Raw genomic sequence first — 20,905 nt, forward strand, 5'->3', positions numbered from 1 at the left:
GGTCTTCATACAGATATCGTTAATGATCGTCTTTTTTTTTTCTTCTCTAATGTGAAAAGAGATGAGGCTATCCAAGATTTAGAACGACTGACAAAGGATGATGCATTGCTCTCACCCTCAATCAAAAGGGACTTTTTTATTTTTTTCCGAGCTCCTCAGCTCTCCCATATCTATGCTTCGGCCACATTCCTCTGACACGTAATCCTTGAAAACGAAAGCCTGGGGGAAACCTTTTTTTGTGAAGAAGAATCTGGACACTTTGACATTTTAGAATTGGAAAATACCAGAAGGATTTATGCCGTTGTGATGCCGCTCTACTTCAAACAAACCTGTGGTGTCCGAGATGATGATTTCACTGCCTGCATGTGCCAGAAAGTGAATAGTATATGGTCTCTGCCTGACATCACAAATGTGCTTGGTGTAGTGCTGGGACGTACGCTACCGATTCATTCAAAAATTATGGAACATGCAGATGCCATCCTCACTGGTTGAGAGTTGAGCACACTAGTTGGCAGTTAGTGACCTGCTTTTCAACATCAAATTGCTTCTCAGTCGTGAAGCTACCTAGCTAATCATGATGCACAGGTGGCCACAGAAGCTACACAGCTAGCTACCAGGCTCTTTGGAACAATAATTTCATCTATTCTGTTTATTGTCACGTTATGAACCTTGCGCAAAAGCATACGATGGCAGAGTGGAAGGAAGTGTACAACTCAACCATTCCAATGGTACACTTTAACATATTCAAGTAGGGCTACAGATATTTATAATTTTGGTATTTGGATAGCATACTGATTATTGTATCGCTGAGTTTTATATTCTGATAGAATTATATGTGTGTATTTCTTTGCTTTGTCAAAGAAAAATTCTGAATACGGAAGAGAAATATCACTTCATAATGAACAATGACTTGTTTATTTTATTTTTAGATAATCTTTTTTTTTTAAACTGTGTATAGCAGCAAACTGCATTTGCTTTTCAAGAAGTATTAGTATGTGAGATTGGGTGTACGTCCACCCTTGGCCACCACTCATGGAGGTGGAGTTTCACTTTGGCCAACACACAGAAAAAAAAAAGTTCTGCCCATGTATATATATATATATATATATATATATACATATATATATATATACACACACACAAGTATTTTTTTGTGTCCTTAATTAGCAATTGAATATAATCTCAGGATGACTTCTTGACAGTTTTGCAACCTAACAAATAACCAAAATCCAGTTGGGAATACAAATCAAGTCAGTCATTGACGTTCATGAATTATTTGGTATGATTTTATTTTAAAGTTTTTCTTCTCACGGCATTGGTGGCATGTTAACAACAAGCATATCACTTGTCTTCCCGACAGTGCACACCAAATTAAACAGTGACCCAAGGCAGAAAAAATCCTCAAGCAGTTCTTTTAATCAAGGAACTAAAATGCCTTGATCACTTGTCTGCCTGGAACCTCGATCAAATGCACCAAAATCGTGTTACCTCATTTGCGCGACGACTTAGATCTGGTTCCAGCACATGTAATTTAGTTTAGGTTGAGTCTACTTTGATCCACCAAATTTTCAAGTGCACCAGGCGTGTGTAAAACTAAATGCCTTTGGGCTGCCAGAATACCCAGCATGGCGCTGAGCCCTCTGCCAAATTCCCAAACACGCTAAACAAGGCTTGCAACGGCACAAAAATCAACATGCGCCTCTTTTTATGCTCGACCGGCTGTGCGATCTATGAATATAGATCACTGACAAGCCGGATAGTATCATATTTATCCCCCCAACACATGAGAGCAATTGAGGACTTATTCCCAATTTAGAAGCCAGTGATTTGCTATGTGTTCATTTCCATATCTTTTAACGCATCCAAAGATTTTTAAGCTTAACGTTCATTTGGAGCACACATCCTCCTGACGAGAGGCAGGAGAGTAACGGGAGAGTTACATGTGCTCCATGAAGTGTATGTCAAATTTGTTTACGAGTGCATTTCAGCAGCGTGCTTCATTTAACACAAATGTATTTAGCTGCGCTTATGCAACACGACTAAATTGGTCATTTTTTCATTTTTTGCATGGTTGGGTGTCATAATAATTTCCCTTCACCGTGCACGTCAGGTCACAAAACGCTGCAAAAAACTTTTATTTTAATGTTTTTTTTTGTTACATTTTTTTAATCGGGAGAGTTGCACACAGAGTTTTGCACTGTCAAATCAAATAAAAATAAAGTTAAAATAAAGAGAAAATGCTTTTTAACTTTTCATAAATGTCATGTTTTTGTTATTATCTTGGTCTTGCTGTGGTCTCACTCTGGGTCTTGGACTGTTTCAACTCCAAAAAGTGCTGGTCTCAAGCAAGTCTTGGTCTCGTATAGCGTGCAACTAGTGATGTCCCTGATGAAATCAGCCATCCATCCGTTACCCAAGCCGCTTATCCCATGCACCAAAAACATATTTTTGTTAAAGGCCCTCTCCATCTAAAAGAAGGAAACACAACAGCACTTGGAGCTCTGGAGTTCTGATGATAATGTTTCCATTTGCCACACAACTCTATTTATGCAAATCACATTCCTCTACCCTCCAGTCCCGGTTTGTGATGGTTGGCCTGCATTGTCAGATCTGAAAGCTGGCAGCTGGCAGTTTAGAACCAATGAGTGAACAAAAGCTGTACCAATTAAGTATGCCTTGCAATCTGGGTTTGTTCCAAAGATAAAAGAAAATACGAGTGTGAGCTTACAAATACTTTGTGAAATTCGAGGAAGCTTTAGAGAAATGCAACATAATTCTTTATTATGATATCGGTGTGATTTTCAGCAAGGCTTTGCATTGTGGAATCACAGCAGACATACAGGTTATTTTGTCATACTGTGACAGCATATCCAATAAACACAGATCTGACAAATAAGTTTGATTGTATCCATGTTAAAATCATTAATTTAAAAGTCATATGGCAGGGATTCGCAGCATGGGCACCTCGAGGCTCTCAGTTTAATTTATCCCTGAACTTCACCTTTGTGTAATAATTAACGGTTGCTTTGGTGTTTTCAGTGTATCCTAGCTGGAACATTTTATTTCTCCAAATGGAATGCCTTGCCATCACTAAACGATCAAGAAGCACGCATGGTTAAGACAACACGTTAACCCCCTGACATACACACCAACATAAACGATGCAAATACAAGGCACTATTGCGCCAAATCATTAAATCCAATTAAGGGTGAGGCGAATGCACAAACAACCCGCGCATTTTAACTACAAATGTGTGTGAATGACATACGCCTGTGATTAAGTGATTACACAAGACTATTTCTGAAGAAAGGAAGTTTAAAAAAAAATAAAAAACACTCCCATCCTTCAAAGTTCAGACTTCAAACGCCTGCACGCTTCTCGCATCAGCGCGCCGGAGAGAGAAAAGCGGCACACGAAAATAGACAGCTCCGACATGAGAAAAAAAAGAAAGGGGGGACTAATATATGAAAAGTGCTACAACCAGTTTCACATAGGGTAATATCAAATTAAATTATGAAATGTACCTGAAACTGCCGATCGCTGCGATGTCACATAATTGATGGTATCCTTATTATAGACTTTTGTCATCCGCAATGGAAGAGATCCTCTTCTTGTCTGAGTCCTTGCAGTGAAGACAGCTCTATTAAAGACAGCACCTGCTGATCCGAGCCCACGTAAGAGCGACTGAAGCACCGATTGTGCTCAGTCAGCAGATTCCCATATCACTTATAGGCTGGACGAGCCTCTGCGCAATGACGCACGCACGCCGAGGGCATGCGCGCAGATGTGGAATCTCCAAAACATGGAATCTAAAACCTGCTGTGGTGACAACCACATTGTCATTGTGCTGTGAGAATTAAAAAAAAAACAACTCAGGGAAATTTACAGCATACGCATTATTGTCCCACTAAAATGACACAAAGAGGCAAATATAAGAAATAATATGAGATCACAACATTCTGAGAGCTAAATGAACGATAATTGTAGCCTGAATGAAATGGGTTTTGGCACCCAACACGCACGCTGTGTCATCTATTTTGGTTCTTTGAAGAAATCAAGTGACGATAATCCTGTCAGCACAAATTTAACGCTTGGAAGCAGCACCTGCAGGCTATTATGCTTTCTAATCGGCCACATTGAGAACAGTCTGCTTGAAGAAAGAGAAATCAGAAAAATAAGACTCAGGGTGAGGTTCACAATTTCCCTGAAAGCTCACTTGTTTTCTTCCGTGTATAAGATGCACCTAGAACATAACAACACGCCCAAGGGGGTGGAAGGTCACCATGCAGCTATAGTGTTCCAATGTTGGCTCACGTGTGCATGAACTGTTGAAGCTCAGTTGATAAGGCAGCAAGAGTGCCTTAGTGCCACCATTCACGGGGGAGAGAGGTCGCTTGCCCTTTTGTTGGCCAACAGCCTTTCAGTTGAAGCATGCTCACAAGGAGGATGTTGACTACGCTTCCACCTTCAGGGAAGCTGCTCCTTTGCTGACCTCTGACCTGTGACGGAAATGGGATAAAGGGGGTGGAGGGGAGTGAAGATTACGTAAGCAAAATAGAGTTGTGATGTGGTAGGCCTACATTTGGCTGTGAATCAATGAGCTGAACACGGAGCAGTTGAAGTTGACGTTAAAAAGGAATGCTGAGCTTGTGTAATTGTAGTGAGGTTTGTTTCATCCCTCTGAACCTCTTGACTCGTTTGCATTGAAGTTGCCTTGAGGTACACCAACTTGTAAAAGGTCAAATGTGTGCACAGTGACCGCACAGAATATGCAAATTCATCATTTTTACTTTGAATTTGGTAGCAAAGTTACAGGTCATCGTCGCTTTTATCATGTTTCTTCATGTTTATTCATAATGAACTTCCACTTAAAATCCATTTAACTTTAAAATTTTAAAGTGAAATGTGTTACATTCTCAGATGCCAAAAGGAATCTATTTTGAAGAGTGATATTTTGTTTCCTTCTTGACCTTCGCATTTGTTTATGGCATTAACACGTGACATTATAAGAGTGCCAAATCAGTACTGAGGGCCCAGTAGCCTTCATAGGTCAACACAAGACAGAAAAAAAATCTGAAAACAGGACCACCAAAAGAGAACACCTATATTTGCAACTTTAAATAGTTCAACAAATCATGAGAAGAAACAAAACAAAAAGATTTTTATTTTATTGCCTTTCATTTTCGGCATCATTCGGACATGTGCAGATGTGAGGCTATCAGCATCCGACAGTTTAGGATTAGCAGTTTTTATGAGCATATCCTTCCCTTTGCCCATGGCTTGCTAATTGACACTGACAAAATTGCCACATGGCACAAAGAGTTTCCGTCCCAGACAGCAGTTCAGCACCAGCTCCAGAAGCTTTATGAACATTATACTGCCCCAACGCTTAGTTCAATTTACATTGTCCATGGCAAGTTTCTCAAAACAGGATTTGTTCTTAACAAACCATGTCGCAATAGGCCAGCAACAACCACACCTGATGAAAACACAGACAAGAGCAGCGATTCTTCAGAGAGGGAATTAGCTCTACCTGTACCTACTTCAGATTGTTGACGATCATAATCGTCTGATTGAAGCCAGTTGAAGTCTTCAGCTTTGTGCAAATGCCTGCTCTGAGAGATTTGTGGTTTCATCAGTGGTTGCAGGCCGTGTGCTGTGTGGTTTGTCCAAAACAGGTTCTGTTTTGACTGCTAACATAAATTGCCTTACTTTTTAGAGCTGTGTGACAGCCAAAAAGCTTTTCAATATTTGCGCTGAGCTGCAGTCAGTGACAGAAAAACTTCTGGCCAGGTGGCAATTTTGCAACCCTGATCCAATGTCAATTGAGGAGAGGAATGGTGATGGCACAGAATGGCACACGAAACCTACAAAGCCTGTCGAATGCCGACGATCTCACGTCTGAACAAATGATATCTGAATTGAAAAGACACCTTGTAGTATGCTCATCAGTTACAAAATGCATAAACTAAAACAATCTGATTACCTGAAAAATCTGTCTAATTTCATTTGAAAAAATGTATAAAATAAAACGCCAACTCCCAGTATTCTTTGCGCTGTTAACAAATTGATTAACACTCGGACTACGAGGATTTTGAAACAATAAGAACTTTCATTTCGACTGTCTGCATGTACAGGCTGCAATGTCATGATTCTGATTTGTAACAGCCTTTTTTACACGTGACACGACTTCTCTTGGGCGTGGCAGTGGGACTTTTTTCATCCATCCTCAGACTCGTCAATATTTTGAACATGTAAATCCTCATTTACTCTACAAGATTTTTTTTATAGATTATGGTGACCAGCAGTGTTTCTCAGTGCAGTCGCCGGTCGCTATAGAAACCCGACAACGCTGTCCCAGCACAATCTTGTATAAGATTAAGTAGAGCCGTCAAATTGACGGGCGCGTCGTAGTTAAAGGAGCAATTACTCGCAACTACTTTTAGTTTTTTTTAACAACATAAAATTGCACCATAAGACTGAAATATATACAAAATTAGAAAAATCCAGGAGCATCGACAATTTATATACGCAGAGTAATAACACTGTAATAATGACGTCTGTCGTAGTCCTAGAGTTTAAAAAAAGTACTGAATAATATTATTTTTGTGGTATAGAAGTATGCTCAAGTCGACTTCAATATTCCTTCCATCCATTTTCTATATCAGGTTATGGTTGTAGGGGAACTGGAGCCTATCCCACGCGAAGTTGGGCGAAAGTCAGAGTACATCCTGAACAGGTCATCAGCCAATTGTCAATTGCAGGGCACAAACAGCCGATTGACCACCATTAGCACACACATTGTGAATCATCATCATCTTTTTGGAATGTGGGATGAAGTGGGAGTAACTTCTAATTTCATCAATTACAGCTCATTTAACAACCATAAAAACACCCATTGACTGTGCAGGCAGTATTTGGAGGATCATTGCAACATTGCTGATCCATTATTAATCACGGTTAATAACAATTCTGAGTACTCGTCTGTATCCTTGATGATGTGTGACAAAAATGGTGATGGAACAGGAAGGAAGGAGGCAAATTGATTCACGTACACACAGCTGACTTGTGATTCTTTTACTCCGATTGTTTTTGATAGCCATATCATGCTGAGCAGCTTCTGGAATACTGGAACGCTTGTATCAAATGAATGGCTGTTAATTTGCATGGGGGACTTTTTAAATTGTGTATTGTTTATGTTCACGTCTGTAAAGAACAAAGAGTGAACTTTGCACAACCGCCCCTCCACATGTCCAATGTAAAAACCTTTTAGGTGAAAATGTGCTCATACCTTTCAATTTCTTTCTTGTTTCTTTCGGCCTGCTGCTGGTCTTTGTGAACGAGTGTGTGTGTTTTACCGTTCCTGTGAAGATGGTGAACAATGTTGCATCTACACCAGCCTCGCTCTCACATTTGTGTCCATTTTGGCCCCAAAGGAAGCCAGTCTATATTTTCTTGCTTTCTATCACACAGCAAATGTGGGTGCAACATAAAGAAATGCATTCCATAACGCAGTTGATCAATGAATCACTGCCAAAGTGATGGTAGCTATCGGCTAAAACCAGGGCCAACAACTTCCAAATGCCTCCCACCACATATCCCTGAAGACCTTTCACATTATTACCCGGACAGTATGTTATGATATTATTACATTAAAACATTTGACCAGCCCCCCCTGTTTTACATCCCAGGAGCTATGAAGTGATGGGTCAGGGTCCAATATGAACAGAAGACGAAACATGCATCACATCCATGAAATACATAATTCCACCTTGCTAGAAGAATGGCCTAAGTCATTTTTTCGTTATCGTGAAAAACTGAAACCAAATACGGATTCTATTACATGTCTTAGTGATTTAATTTCAATAGTAGTATATTGAATGATCTTTTAACAAACAACTTAGCCAATTTGAGCAGAGGTGAACATCATCTTGAGGGGATTTTCTAGGTAAAAAACATTTTTCGGGGTCAAAAATGTGACTTAGGTGATTATTTCAAGATGGTGAAACTCTGAAACAGAAATGGGGTTGCCAATATAAAGCAACTCACTTTTTGCAGTTCATTCCATTCTTCTATTATTAGCAACGTTGTGCTGAGCAGTCTGGACAAACAAGTCTCATTATGCAGTCAAGTTACAGTTCTATGATATTGATCATAGTTTTCATTCTTGTCATTTTGGGTAATCTTCTCTTGTGGCAATGAGGGGAATTCTTTGTATTCTGTTTTTGTATCATATTTTTTGCTTTATTCACACCTTAACCATACTATCCACATGTTCCCTCTTCATTGGCTGGTGACCAATCCAGGGTGTCAGTCGTCATTCACCTTTACGTCAACTGGGAGAGGCTCCATCTCACCTACAACACTAATGAGGACAAGCTGTGTGGCTCTTCTGAACATCCTTGAAGTTCCAAAAGTGCCCCTTTCTACTTGTTTATGCATGGCAGTGTGGGACCAGTGACCACTTGAAGGCCATCCAGCTCTCAAGTTCTTCCTCTATCAGCAAGCCCACTCATGATGAATGCACCTCTCCGTTCCCTGCCATTATAATTCTGCTGAGGAACGTCACCACAAGCACCTGAGCCCTCATTCATCTGCAGCTTTTTACCCCAGGTCATAGCAGTATGTGCATATTTTATTCATGCGTTATGTGCTCTGTGTGCCATCATTTACGTTTGTGTTAAAGGTGCACACTGAAATCAAACCCATTTGCCCTTTTTTTCCCAGTGTTTTGTGTTCTCACTCAAATCAATTGTGTGAAATGTTATTCATGCGGGATGATCTGCAATCTGATGAGATGATTACCTTTTTCTTCCCCAAGCATCTTTGTGATGAGTGGCAAAGGCCAAATCATAACCCAAGCATTGAAGAGTGCCTTTGTCCTCTGCAGTTATTTACCATGTGACCACAGAGCATGAGGGGTTTGATGCCATATTGAAATGGGTTTGCATTATGCAACATTTCATCTGCTACAATGGTTATTACAAAATAACAATTCACCTGTTTAGAAAGGTTCAATGGATTTCAAGGGTGACCTCGCCTTCCTTCCTCATCTGGATGATGGATTTCAGTGCAAAGCTTCAGAAATCACTTCTCCCCAATTTATTGCGGGAGAGTGAACAAGTTGCAAACACTTTATGTATTGAATTTATTTCATGTAAAAAATAATAATAATAAATGAAAAGTGTTCTGTATATAAAGTAAAAATGAGACAGCAAAGACATAAAAACAATTAATGAAAAACAAAAATTCCTAACACAATAAAAGACTTAAAGACTACCAAGTCTCAGACTGACTCCAAGGCCAAATAATAAAATTGGGTTTTAAGATGAGTTTTAATGATGGACAGAGAGGGGGTCTTGCCTAACATTTAATGGAAGGTCATTCCTAAGGAAGGGACCGGCAACAGAAAAAGTTCCAACTTCTCTGAGTCAAAAGATTCGTTCTTTTGAACAAAACATTGGATGCTGATGCAAATTTTCTCAAATTATTCCATTCAAATCTAGCGTTACCTTTAGCATGCCTGTGTATACACGCTCATCAACGACCACGACCGTGAAAAAAATTGCCAACAGTGCATTTTCCTAACTTTGTGGCCATCAATCACAGAAGGCTGCCCCTTCTTCTACGATGGCCAAACAACATTTTCGTCAATGAGGTGAGGGAGGGAGGCTATGGAAGCCCCCCTTCTGGTGGATGCCCAGGACCACCACTCCATTGGTGTACGGTATCTAAAATAGTACTTCCTTATTTTCCTTTCAACAACTCAATGTCATAAATTGGGAATTGAAGGAATGGCACTCAATCGTCAGCTAAAATCCGGCTGAAACAGGCTCATGTCGAGAAAATGAAGAAATGCTAAGACGCCCGGAGAGTTCAAACACTACTGGCACAAACCTGAATTAAAATCCAGGTGCAATGGATGAGTAATTTCACATTGAGTAATGAATTCCCGCCAAATTGGAATTACCTCCATGGTCTGCCTTTTGGGACTTTTGGGACTGTTCTACATTTTTAATTGTCTACGTTTAGGGCCATAATATGCCGTGGGCTTAAGAGGGGCCATCAGTTTAAGTACTTAGTTTTCATTTTATGTGCTTCAGAGGCAGTAGTTAGTCAAGTGCTCTGCAAAGGTGAAACCGACTTGCACTTGAAGTTTTGATGCAGTTATAATATGCCACGCATTTTAATAAAATAGCAAGAGACTTCCAGAAAGCTATCAAATGTACATTATGCCCTTTTTTTTATGCCCTCTTACAACCCAATTGGACAATTCCACTTCAAATAGGTCAGCTTTGAACGAGAAGCCTTTGGAGTATTTCTTGGGACTTGTTCGTAAAAGAAAACACACCTAGCAGAGCCATTAATGACATCAAATTCATTCATTGTATGGGCGTAATGGTAAGTTGAACGTTTAATTATTTGTTTTAAGTGTCATCGTGGGTTTGTCAAAACATGTCGAAGTGTGACCAGTCCTTGGAGTAAAAAAGGACTGCTCAGGGAGTGTACTGACAATGCCGTGAATCTGCATAGGGGTCGTGCCATGCCAAATCAGAAAAAAAATAAATAAACAAGTGGAGTTTTATTTTAATCAAACTTGCTGTACTTGTTGATAGTAATGGCACAACGCGAAATCTCAAATTTGGGGTCAATTCATTTGTCAAAAAAGAGCGTCTGCGCTATTCTTTGAACACTTATATCTCAGGAAATTCTGGTTCAAGCTTCAATAAAGAAGTGTAGTTGGAAAGGAATCCAAAGCTGCAATCATTTAAAAGATTGGTCAAGTTACTAAAATATGCACCAATCTTGATTATTGCCGATTTGCATTCCTTGCTGAAATCCTTTTCTAACAATAACTGTTTTGTAAAGATTGACTGAGTAGTTCCTGAGATGTAAGGGTTTGAAGTAACTTATTGCCAAACTAATTAAAATTGTAACATTTCTTGTTTTAACATATGACTTTAATTTAATCAGAAGCATAAAGTGGACTTGTCTGATAATAGTAGTAATTCAGCAATGCAGACTGTTCATTTATTAGTGGTGGCAATGATTTGAGGTTAACGCCATTAAATGAGGAGATTGAGGAGTGTTGCCTCATATCCTGAAAAATATTTCTACCTCCTCCCAGCTCGCCAATGAGATGATAAGATGAGTCCCTGCAAGCGAGACCATATTTATTTCCGTAAACACTGCGACACTTTTTTCGACGCCGTGCTTTGTGAGCTTAGGTTTCACATCACAGACGTGTTGTATTCACATAAGAAGTCATTTTTGTTTTGTAACATGAAGGAGTACATAAAATGATGAAAACATGGTGTAAGTGACCCAATTTCTGGTGTATGTAACAGTCGGCATTCCTTTAATTTATTCAGGACAAAAGAAATATTCATTGATTTATAGACCAGTAGTAGAATTTTAAAATCCATTCTACTGCTGACTGTGAGTCAGTGTAATGCCTCTGTAGTAATATGTTCTAATCTATTTGTTCTGGTCAGAAACAAAGTTCCTGTAAAATTAAAAGTAAAAATTCAGTTTCAAAACTGTTTCAAGATCATCCTCACTGGAAAAAGATAGATGGCTTGTAAGCACACAATTCCCGTATTGATAGCGTCTTTGAAGTATGATTAATAGCCCACTCATCACATTCATTTACTATAAGGAGATAAGTCTCTTTGTGAGTTTGGAGTTAATTACAGCACATGTCCAACGAATAGCAATTACAGTCCCCAAACGCCACTCGTGTATTATAAAAGGTTCAGAATTCTTTTATTCGGAAAGAAAAATTCTGCACGTCAGCAACGAATTACAATAGCACCAAACTTCCAAACATTTTCATGGGAGCACTTCTTGCCACAAATTCACTGCAGTATGTTGTTGCCGCTCTCAAACTGCTATTGAATAACTAATGCGTGGACCCGAATAAGGAACTTGGCCAGTGCGCTTAAGGTTTCTCATGATGGATGAATCAGGGTTATCTTTTTACCCGATTGATTAATCCGCATCTGCATCACGGCATGTTCTTGCACCTTTGTTTTAACAAGGCAATGTCCTCTTCTTCTGAAATGATTAAACACTATATACTGTATGTATAGTTAGAACAAGTTAGTGGGCTGGAGCTGTCGAAACAGGCAGCACCATTCATCAAAGGAAAAAAAAACACTTATTATTCGATACAGTGCACACTGAACCATGAGCACTGTATTCAACGATTCGATACAGATACACATATTGTGGCACCCGTAATATATTTATATATACTGCACATGTAATATGTATACTGTGCTATACACTTAGCGTTTCAAAATGAGGTACTGATGGATCCAAACCTAATTAGCATAACCATCCACACATACTTAATATGCAACTCGAATTGAATTTTAAACAGATACTAGAGGGGAGGAAAAGCCGACGTTGAACCGGGTATAATTACTTTCACGTGAACGACACCCCTCTTTACAGACTACAAACAGCGCACTGATCTGATATTGAGCCAGAGGATAAAATATATATCCTACCTAATCCAAGGGCCCAGTTCAAATAGTTCCAAGCAATAAACTTATTCAGTCATGTGAAGATGTGTTTTTTATTACACATAATGTAGATTTGAGTTTTCAGTTGCTCCTACAGAATAATGTTTTCTGTTAAAAAAAAATGTTGGTTTGTACAATGTTTGCACACATTCTTTATAATCAAAACAATTATTATTATTATTATTATTACTGGGGTGTATTTATGTCCAATAAATCATACACAGGTTTAGTTCTTGAACATTATGATGTAGTGTAAGATATTTTCAACCGTGCCTCTGTTGTGCACAGAGGTCTGTATCTATTGTGGCAGTCAAGCTTTTAAATCATATAAGAAACTGATTAAGATTGCATTTCAACACAATATAACAAGAAGTAAAAAAGTATTCATGTAAAGACTGTGAGAGGCGGTATTGATAGGAAAATCCATAGCACTGGTGTGACTGTGCTTGTGGTTGTCATAATTTTGATTGAACAGTTTGACCGCCTCTTGAAAAATAAGTTAGTGTAGTTCCTCATTAGTGATAACTTATATTTCTCTTGGATTCAGGAAGGTATTTTGAACATTATTTGGGTTAACAAAGGACCAACTACTGATAATAACACTCCCTCATGGACGAAGGAGGCAATATTTCGGCTCCCTTCTAAGAACCGGTTATTTCGGCTTGTCTCCTAACAATTATTACATCAATGTAACTGCCACCATTTCAGTTCACATGCCTCTCTCATGTTCATTAACAGAAGGCCCCCATTGCTTGTTTTCATCAATAAACAGCAGAGGTGGGAATTTTATTCAATTTTGCCGGTCCATCATTCGTCGGTGCATAATTTTTTAAAGCCGACCCAAATCGTAATGGCCACTTCATCAGTCCGTCAGTCAGTCTGTCCGACCATCCCCCCAACCCCAAAAACAGGCACCTGTCAGTGACGGACAGAGAGGTACGCCGGTACTTGACCTCGTTCGTGACGATTACTCAGATGGACGAAAATCCACTTGCGTCAGTGCTTCGTCCATAATGTTCTAAGTGTCCCGTCATTCTTCAGTTATCAGCAAAACGGGTGTCTGTCAATGACGGACTGAAGGAATGCACACCTTTGATAAACAGTTTGCATATGCCTAATGCATGCTGTTTATGGAGCCTGCCTGATATGAGATTAAAATGTTAGAAAGTATGAACTTTCTTGTTTAATATATGACCAAATTTCACTTACTCAAATGTGTTCACCTCAGCTGAGTTTATTCCACTCTCTTGAACAGGAGCGTGTAGAGGAAGGGTGGGGACCCCGGGCATACCTCTGAGGTGGGGCATTTACGGACAGAACCCTCCCCACATCGCAAAAAATTATTTTATGGGCAAGGCTGGGGCCTAATCGTAATATTTACAGGTATGCTTATTCATCTGTGATTGAGGGGAAACAAGTTGGGAAATTTTCTGTCCACATGCCACTAATTTTGTCTCAACTCTGTTTCAGTTTGTGTGCTCACTGTGCTGGGTTTCTTCGAGGGCCTGTAACCCCACTTGGCTCCCTTTTGCTTGGTCTTGACACTCAGATATCAGATTTGACCAATTGAACGCGGCCTACGACTGGAAAAGAAATGAGAAAACCAACAAGTCTCCCTTTATTCACTTCAAAAAACATCTAAGAACCGGATGCTTTGCGACCAACACAACACTCGGATATAGACAGACTGTTTTATAAAATAATCCTTTGTTGATCCCCAGAAGAGAAATTCATGTGTTACAACAGTATGGGGTAAATCAGCAGCAGCAGATGAAGATTTAAAAAAAAAAAAAAAAGTCAGCGTGTATGTGTAAAACGTCTATTGGTTATGCTGTCACTGGTGTTGATGGATGCCCCTAGTTTGTTTGGGCATGGGTATTGGATTTGATGGCTCCCTGGAAGCCTGCTTCGCACTAACTGACACAATTGCAAATCCCTTTAGATTAGCTCTTTAAACAGAATGAAAGCCCTTGGTATCTTTAATATAATGCATAAATTCACTCAAATCATGCAAGTTATTGAAATTATAATTAGAGTTTTCAAAGAGGCAGCACACTGGTTACATGATTGACTCACAGTCAGGAGACTTGGAGTGTCAGTTTCAGTATCTCTTGAGTTTGGATTTTCTTGCATAGGGTTTGCGTAGATCTCCTGCATTCCAAAAACATGTTTGTGAGGCATATTGAATACAGAATCTAAACTGTCCACAAGTGTGAAAGTGAATATGAAGAGTCATTTGCCTACTTGTGGATTGTAATTGTCCGAAAAAATCCAATTGAATCTAAAAAGTATCTTCTAGGTTGATGATTTGTTGTTGCCATTGTAAGTAATTTATTTTTGATCACATTGCTTACTGGTAATCATCCATCCATCCATTATCTGAACCACTTCTCCTCACGAAGATCGCGGGTGTGCTGGAGCCTATTCCAGCTGTCTTTGGGCAAGAGGCGGATACACCCTGGAGTGGTTGCCGGGGAATCACAGGAGAGACAAAAACCCATTCACACTCACAATCACACATTTCAGGGTGTTCAATCAACCGACCATGCATGTCTTTGGAATGTGCGAGGAAACCGGATTACCTGGAAAAAACCCACATAGGCACGGAGAAATCATGCAAATCCCTCACAGGAAGGCCGGAGCCAGAATCAAACCCTGCACTTCTGGGCTGTGATGCCATCGTGCTAACCAGTCATCCAGGTGCCGCCCCAGTCACCCCAAATAAACCAACTTTAGGGAGAGAATTTAATGAATATGTTCAATTACACCACAAAGCAGAATTATTGTGTGGTTTGGTTCCCAGACCCAGAAGCCTCTCGCATGCCAATGCTAAGTTTCCATTAAGATTGCTTGGAATGTCATTTCTATTGATCGACAGTGTTGAGAGATTCCAATACCCCATGCCAAAATGATTCTCTCAGCATCAGAAGGGCTGCAAATCAGTTATGATTAGTCACAATATGGTTGCCCCGCCGGCAGCCATCAATAAGCCACTTAGCAGACACCCGCTGCTTCAATCCTTAACTCCCATCGTCTGCTGCCTGACAGTGTATTTGTGCACATCGATCATCGAAGCGAATATTCTTTATATTCACTTAGATACAGGTTGGTCCAAGCCTTTGGACAGTGACATTTTTATGATTCTGGCTTTCGATAACATCCATCCATTATCTGAGCCGCTTATCCTCAAAACGGTCACGGGGTGCTGGCGCTTATCTCAGCTGTCTTCAGGCAGTAGACGGGGCACATCCTGAACTGGTCGCCGTCCAATCGCAGAGCACACAGAGACAAACAACCATCCACGCCAACCTTTCTAGAACATCATAATGGATTTTAAATAAAACGGTGAAGTAACACTTTATAATGAGTACACACTAATAAGCATTAGATAAGCATTTGTAAATACTGAATCATCATCTATAAAGCATGTATCTGATGCGAATAATAATTTGCAAATAGTTTGCATTAATATGACATAATTCTAAATGTTTCACATTAAAAACTGCAAAATCATTCAACTTCATTCTGAATACTGCAGTTGGATTTGAGAAAACACCTTGCAAAATAATGATGGGTAACACTTTACAATAATGTATTTCCAAACTAAATGTAAACGATTATTCATGCCAGAAACATGCTTTATAAATGATGACTTTATTATTTACGAATGCTTAGCGAATGCTTAATAGTGATACTATTATAAAGTGGTACCCCGTGTGCAGCATCACTTTTTGGAGCAATCATCATCATTTCTGCTACTGTGCCTACCAGTGGTCAAAGTCGTCAAGAACACCTTTACTTATCCTGTGCGGCCGTCCCTTACCATGACCCTTGCTCAGGTTTTCAGAAAACATAATGTTCCTCTGTCCTGACACAAATCATTGACTGTGCCATCGACCTCCAACTCATGGATTCACGCCTTAGCAAAATAGTTGGTCTAACTCGATTTTGGTGTATTTAATCAAAGCGCAGGCAGACAGATTCGGTGCTTATTTCATTCATGTCAAGTATGACACCAGGGGACAATCCCCCTGCATCATCGTAGAAATCAATTTATTGAACAAATCATCATTATCATCATCTTAAAAATATTTTAATAGCACCCCGTCACTATTGTAGCTTACGTGCCAATGGCATGCACAAACACCAGTGAGGCTAATTTCTGTTTCCGCATGTCAAGCACGGCGTGCTCAGGCCTGCGCTCCGCATCGCCCTGATAATGAGCGGAATGGCTCAGTGGTAGAGTGGTCATTTCCCAACCGAGAAGGGGTTAAGGTTTAGGCTTAGAGTATGATCGCTGGCTATTGTGACCATGTCGATGTAATCTTGAGTAAGATAGTGACCCCCAGTTGCTCCTGATGGTATGGCATCAGTCGGTCGATGAGGTAATTGTGTGAAGTACTTTGAGTACCGTAGGTAGAAATGGATGGTTTAATATAAGCAAACTTTCACAAAGATTAAGGGAAGGAAGGGACGGAATTACCAAAGCCATTGTTTTTAAATCCTGTTTTAAGCAATGCTTTGAAGCATGTTTTGCTTTCAAAGACTAAAGTATTTATTTTTATTAATCAGGAAATGACGCTTGATGGCCTAGAGTCAGAGAGTAGAGCATGTTATTCTTCAAGTAGAAAGTAGAGCAGAGGTCACTAATGTGGCGCTCGTGGGCATCAGGTAGCTCGCATAGAGCACATGCTGTTTTAAAAATAGCTCACCAGTGATGAGACATTGTGATTTGTACAAACCTTGTAAAAATGAGCATTTAAAAATCCAAACACTGGCAGAGATTTATGAGAAAAAAAACTGTTGCATATATAATGTATCAATTTCTTAATTATTGTGAGACATCATTGAAATGATCAATTTGAGTATTGTATTTTAGATGTCAAATTGGTATTCTTTCTCACTAGTCAGAACCCAAGAAGTAGCTCTCAATTTTAAAAATAGACACATCAAATGTCTTGCATGTATGAAGACACGCACTATATTTATGTTCCATATAAGATCAGAAGAGAAAATGTAATGTAATTACTATTTGGCTGATACCATTCTTGCATGTGTACAAACCCTTCAATTATTAATGATGGCTTGGCAGGTAATCAATGATTTAGCTGATCCCACTGCATCACAATCTTAGGAATATGGAATATAACACAGTTAGACATTTAAGTGAGAGTGAAAGTGAACCCAGCATAGGGGTCAGATAATGCAAAAGTGGTTATTTGGTTGACACTGCTATATAATGGATGAATTCTGCACATGTACATATGTAGTTCATTTCAGACAATGCTTATACAACAAATGTGTGTTTCTTTTATAAACCAGTTCCAATCAATTACGCACTGTGGAATTACATCCTTTAGAATATCATCCTGTTACCTAAACTTATGTCGTACCAACATGCGTTAATTTTTGTTTTTTCCACATGATGGCTTTCTAGCTACATTTCAGCATTAATTGCTACGATAATTGTTTCTGAGTGGTATACATTCCAGATTTGCACCGCTAATTTAAATACATAATAACAATATGAAGCCCTGTAATGAGAAACACAGCAGCTACAGCATGCTGGAGGGTTTGCTTCTGTTTCTATAGAGGAAGTAATAATTCATGAGTATTAGTCACCTAAGAAACTTGGTGTTTGTTTTGCCATCTGTGGCTTTTTGATGCCCAGGCATCCGTGCGCTACGTACGCTACAGCCTCAGCCACGAGTGGCAGTGCAGGTGCTCCCTGATCTTCATAAATTCTCATTGCAGTGAATCTTGCTGTTATTTTCAGCAGTTTTACAAATTGTGCCTTCTGCAGGCGCTTGATCCCTTTCAATGAACCATTTTGGATTTGGAAAACCTCTCTCACTTGTCAGTTAGACTGCGCTGTCTCGCGACAGTGAAGCCATTTTAGCTTCTTCGTAATGGAGATATTGATAAATTTTTGCTGCGGAACAGGTCTATGCTTGTGACAGACATAATGAGTGATAGGAACATACATTTTTCATTTCAAATGATTTTGGGCCATCTGTGTGGAGCGGACTGCGCAGCTAATTATTTTACCAAGCCAGAACCAGCCCTGCTCATAATATATTTTACTAAGACCATCAAAAACCATCAATAATGAGAATATACACTCAATTCAGAATGAGGAGCATTCCCTAAAATGAACTATGCAGTATATTTATTGCCAATTAAAAGACACTGTGTTGGAAATTGTTCTATGTACAGTTTTGCGACAGCTTTGTCCTCCTATGATGTCATTGACTGCTGTAATAATTCCATCATCTTCATACAATAATGAGCAAAATGGTAAATGGGCTGTCACTTGTATAGCTATTTTCTACCTTCGATATTCAAAGCGCTTCACAGTGTTACCTAATCTACCGACTGACGACACAGCATCAGGAGCTGCTGGGGGTTCAATGTCTTGCTCAAAGACACTTCGAGAAGACCACTACCACTGAGCCATGCCGCCCCCACAAAGTTAGATTCAATGTGTACATCCATCCATCCATTATCCAAGCCGCTTATCCTCTCGAGGTTCGTGGGTGGATGCCATGCTGGAGCCTTTATTTGTTCTAAAAACACCCACTGCCTTCCCTACTTCGACGTTTTCATCTTGGCGCATCAAATGCCCCCTTTTTCAGCATAACCCAGAAAACACTTCCTAGTAACAAAGCCTTCTTGCTTGTGTTCCCCGAATTATTTTATCACACATTCAGGTTGTTCATTTTCAAGGGTTTAATCTGATTTTTATTTTGTTTCCTTAGTTTGAGGTATTGTCTTTTTCTGACTCAAATGCAACATCAAAGTAAATATTGATGAAACCTCTGAATTGAGACAATAAACTCAACCTCAACTTCTTCATTGCTTTTTATATAAATTAATATGTAGCCTTGAAAATAAATAAGTATATAAGAATAAAAAAAAATAAAAAAACACCCGCCTTTGTGATATGTAACTCATAACATTTACCAAAAAAAAATGAAGCTCCCTTGAATAAATCCCATTTTAACAGTCACTGAAATATTAAATATCAGGAACAAAACACTTAACAAACAGCTTCAGCTGTCGTGAAATGCGCTATATAAGTAAAGTTGTATTGTATTTTATTGTAAATATTCAGACACACTAGAGCAGTTTTATTTTCCTTTCATCAGTCAGCTGAACTTTAATTACACACTTGAGCTGACGCACGGCTGTTGCGATTTTGCCTCGACTGAGCCCCAAGTTATTGATCTTCTGAGTAAATTAAATATTTCCATATACCCTCTGTATTGTGCTCAAATCCCCCAAGGGGTACATGTACCCCTGGTTGGGAAAAAGTGTGCAATACTTACAAGTTCCGTTTATAACAATTCATCCAGATGGAAATGCAAAGTAAATCAAGGGGAAAGATCAGCGGCGGAGCTAAGTGGTGGCCAGAGGTGCCCATGACAACCCTTCATCTCTTTCTGGCCACCCCCTTAATGACTCCCACATCGATGGGTAAATTTTAACAAGTGGGATTTTTCTGGCATTTTCAAACAAACGCAGTATTCTCGGACCCCACTGACAAGTTATTTATATTAACTGCATATTTAAAGAGGAAATACACAATTCATGTGAACAAGCCTAAGTAATAAGTGATGTTAAGAATTGTAAAAGAATTTTACAATTTTTGGTCATTGTGCTTTTTAGGTAAGATTCGAATGAATGCGCGATTGTTCACAGTATGTAAAGTGGAGCCAGCCGTTGGTGACATCTGATTGGTTAGCGAGCGAATCAGTGCTTGAAATATAAGTAGACTATTTAAAATTATACTTAATTTTTTTTTTTTTTTACTTAGACTGCCCACTCCTCGGAGAGGTGTTGTGTCATCCTGGCCGCTCCAATTAAAATATTCTGGCGACACCCCTGTAGTAATTTAATTTTATAAAAACCTGTGTGGAGTCCCGAGAGAGAGAGAGCGAGGGAGAGAGAGAGAGAGAGAGAGAGAGAGAGTTAAAAAATGGACGAAAATAAGAAGAGATTGGAAAAATGCGAAACTTTTGTCTTTCTTTGCTTACCGTAGGGCAAGCTTCTGTTGCTAAGCGACACACCCAAACAAGTGAGCGATCGTCGAAATTGCGAAAGACTCCGAGCATATGGTTGAAAGGAAACACATTTTCTTTAACACACAGGTATTTTCAATATTTTCTTAAATTTGATGAAGTAACTAGATAGACCTGAAATTTACGGTTTTATAAGCGAGCGCCAACATGGATTATATTTACTAAAACCGAAATGCCATTTTTTGAGTGTAGATGAAGCAACACATGAATAAAGAGTTGATCTAGCATAAACAGGTAAAAAAAAAGTGACGCTTGCTGGCGTCTTTCAAGTCATTATCTGAACTGGTAAAAATC

The 20,905-nt window shown here is 39.3% G+C and overlaps 2 protein-coding genes across 3 annotated transcripts in view; one reads left to right on the forward strand and one right to left on the reverse strand.

Annotated features, from left to right (window-relative positions):
- Window positions 1-3,961, reverse strand: part of gabrzb (gamma-aminobutyric acid type A receptor subunit zeta, b) — a 43,497-nt gene extending 39,536 nt beyond the window's left edge. The window contains exon 1 of one of the 2 annotated variants that reach the window (XM_088304925.1): window positions 3,525-3,961. The gene's annotated coding sequence lies outside the window, so the exon portion shown is untranslated. The remainder of the gene's footprint in view (window positions 1-3,524) is intronic. The other variant, XM_088304924.1, reaches the window with a different exon arrangement.
- Window positions 3,962-20,654: 16,693 nt separating this feature from the next.
- The window catches only part of cfap46 (cilia and flagella associated protein 46), a 52,879-nt gene continuing 52,628 nt past the window's right edge, over window positions 20,655-20,905 (forward strand). Inside the window, exon 1 of the mRNA XM_088304858.1 lies at window positions 20,655-20,680. The gene's annotated coding sequence lies outside the window, so the exon portion shown is untranslated. The remainder of the gene's footprint in view (window positions 20,681-20,905) is intronic.

This window comes from Idiotropiscis lumnitzeri, chromosome 9, assembly GCF_059441095.1.
Source record: "Idiotropiscis lumnitzeri isolate Australia: NSW breed Sydney's pygmy pipehorse chromosome 9, RoL_Ilum_1.0, whole genome shotgun sequence".
NCBI lineage: Eukaryota > Metazoa > Chordata > Actinopteri > Syngnathiformes > Syngnathidae > Idiotropiscis > Idiotropiscis lumnitzeri.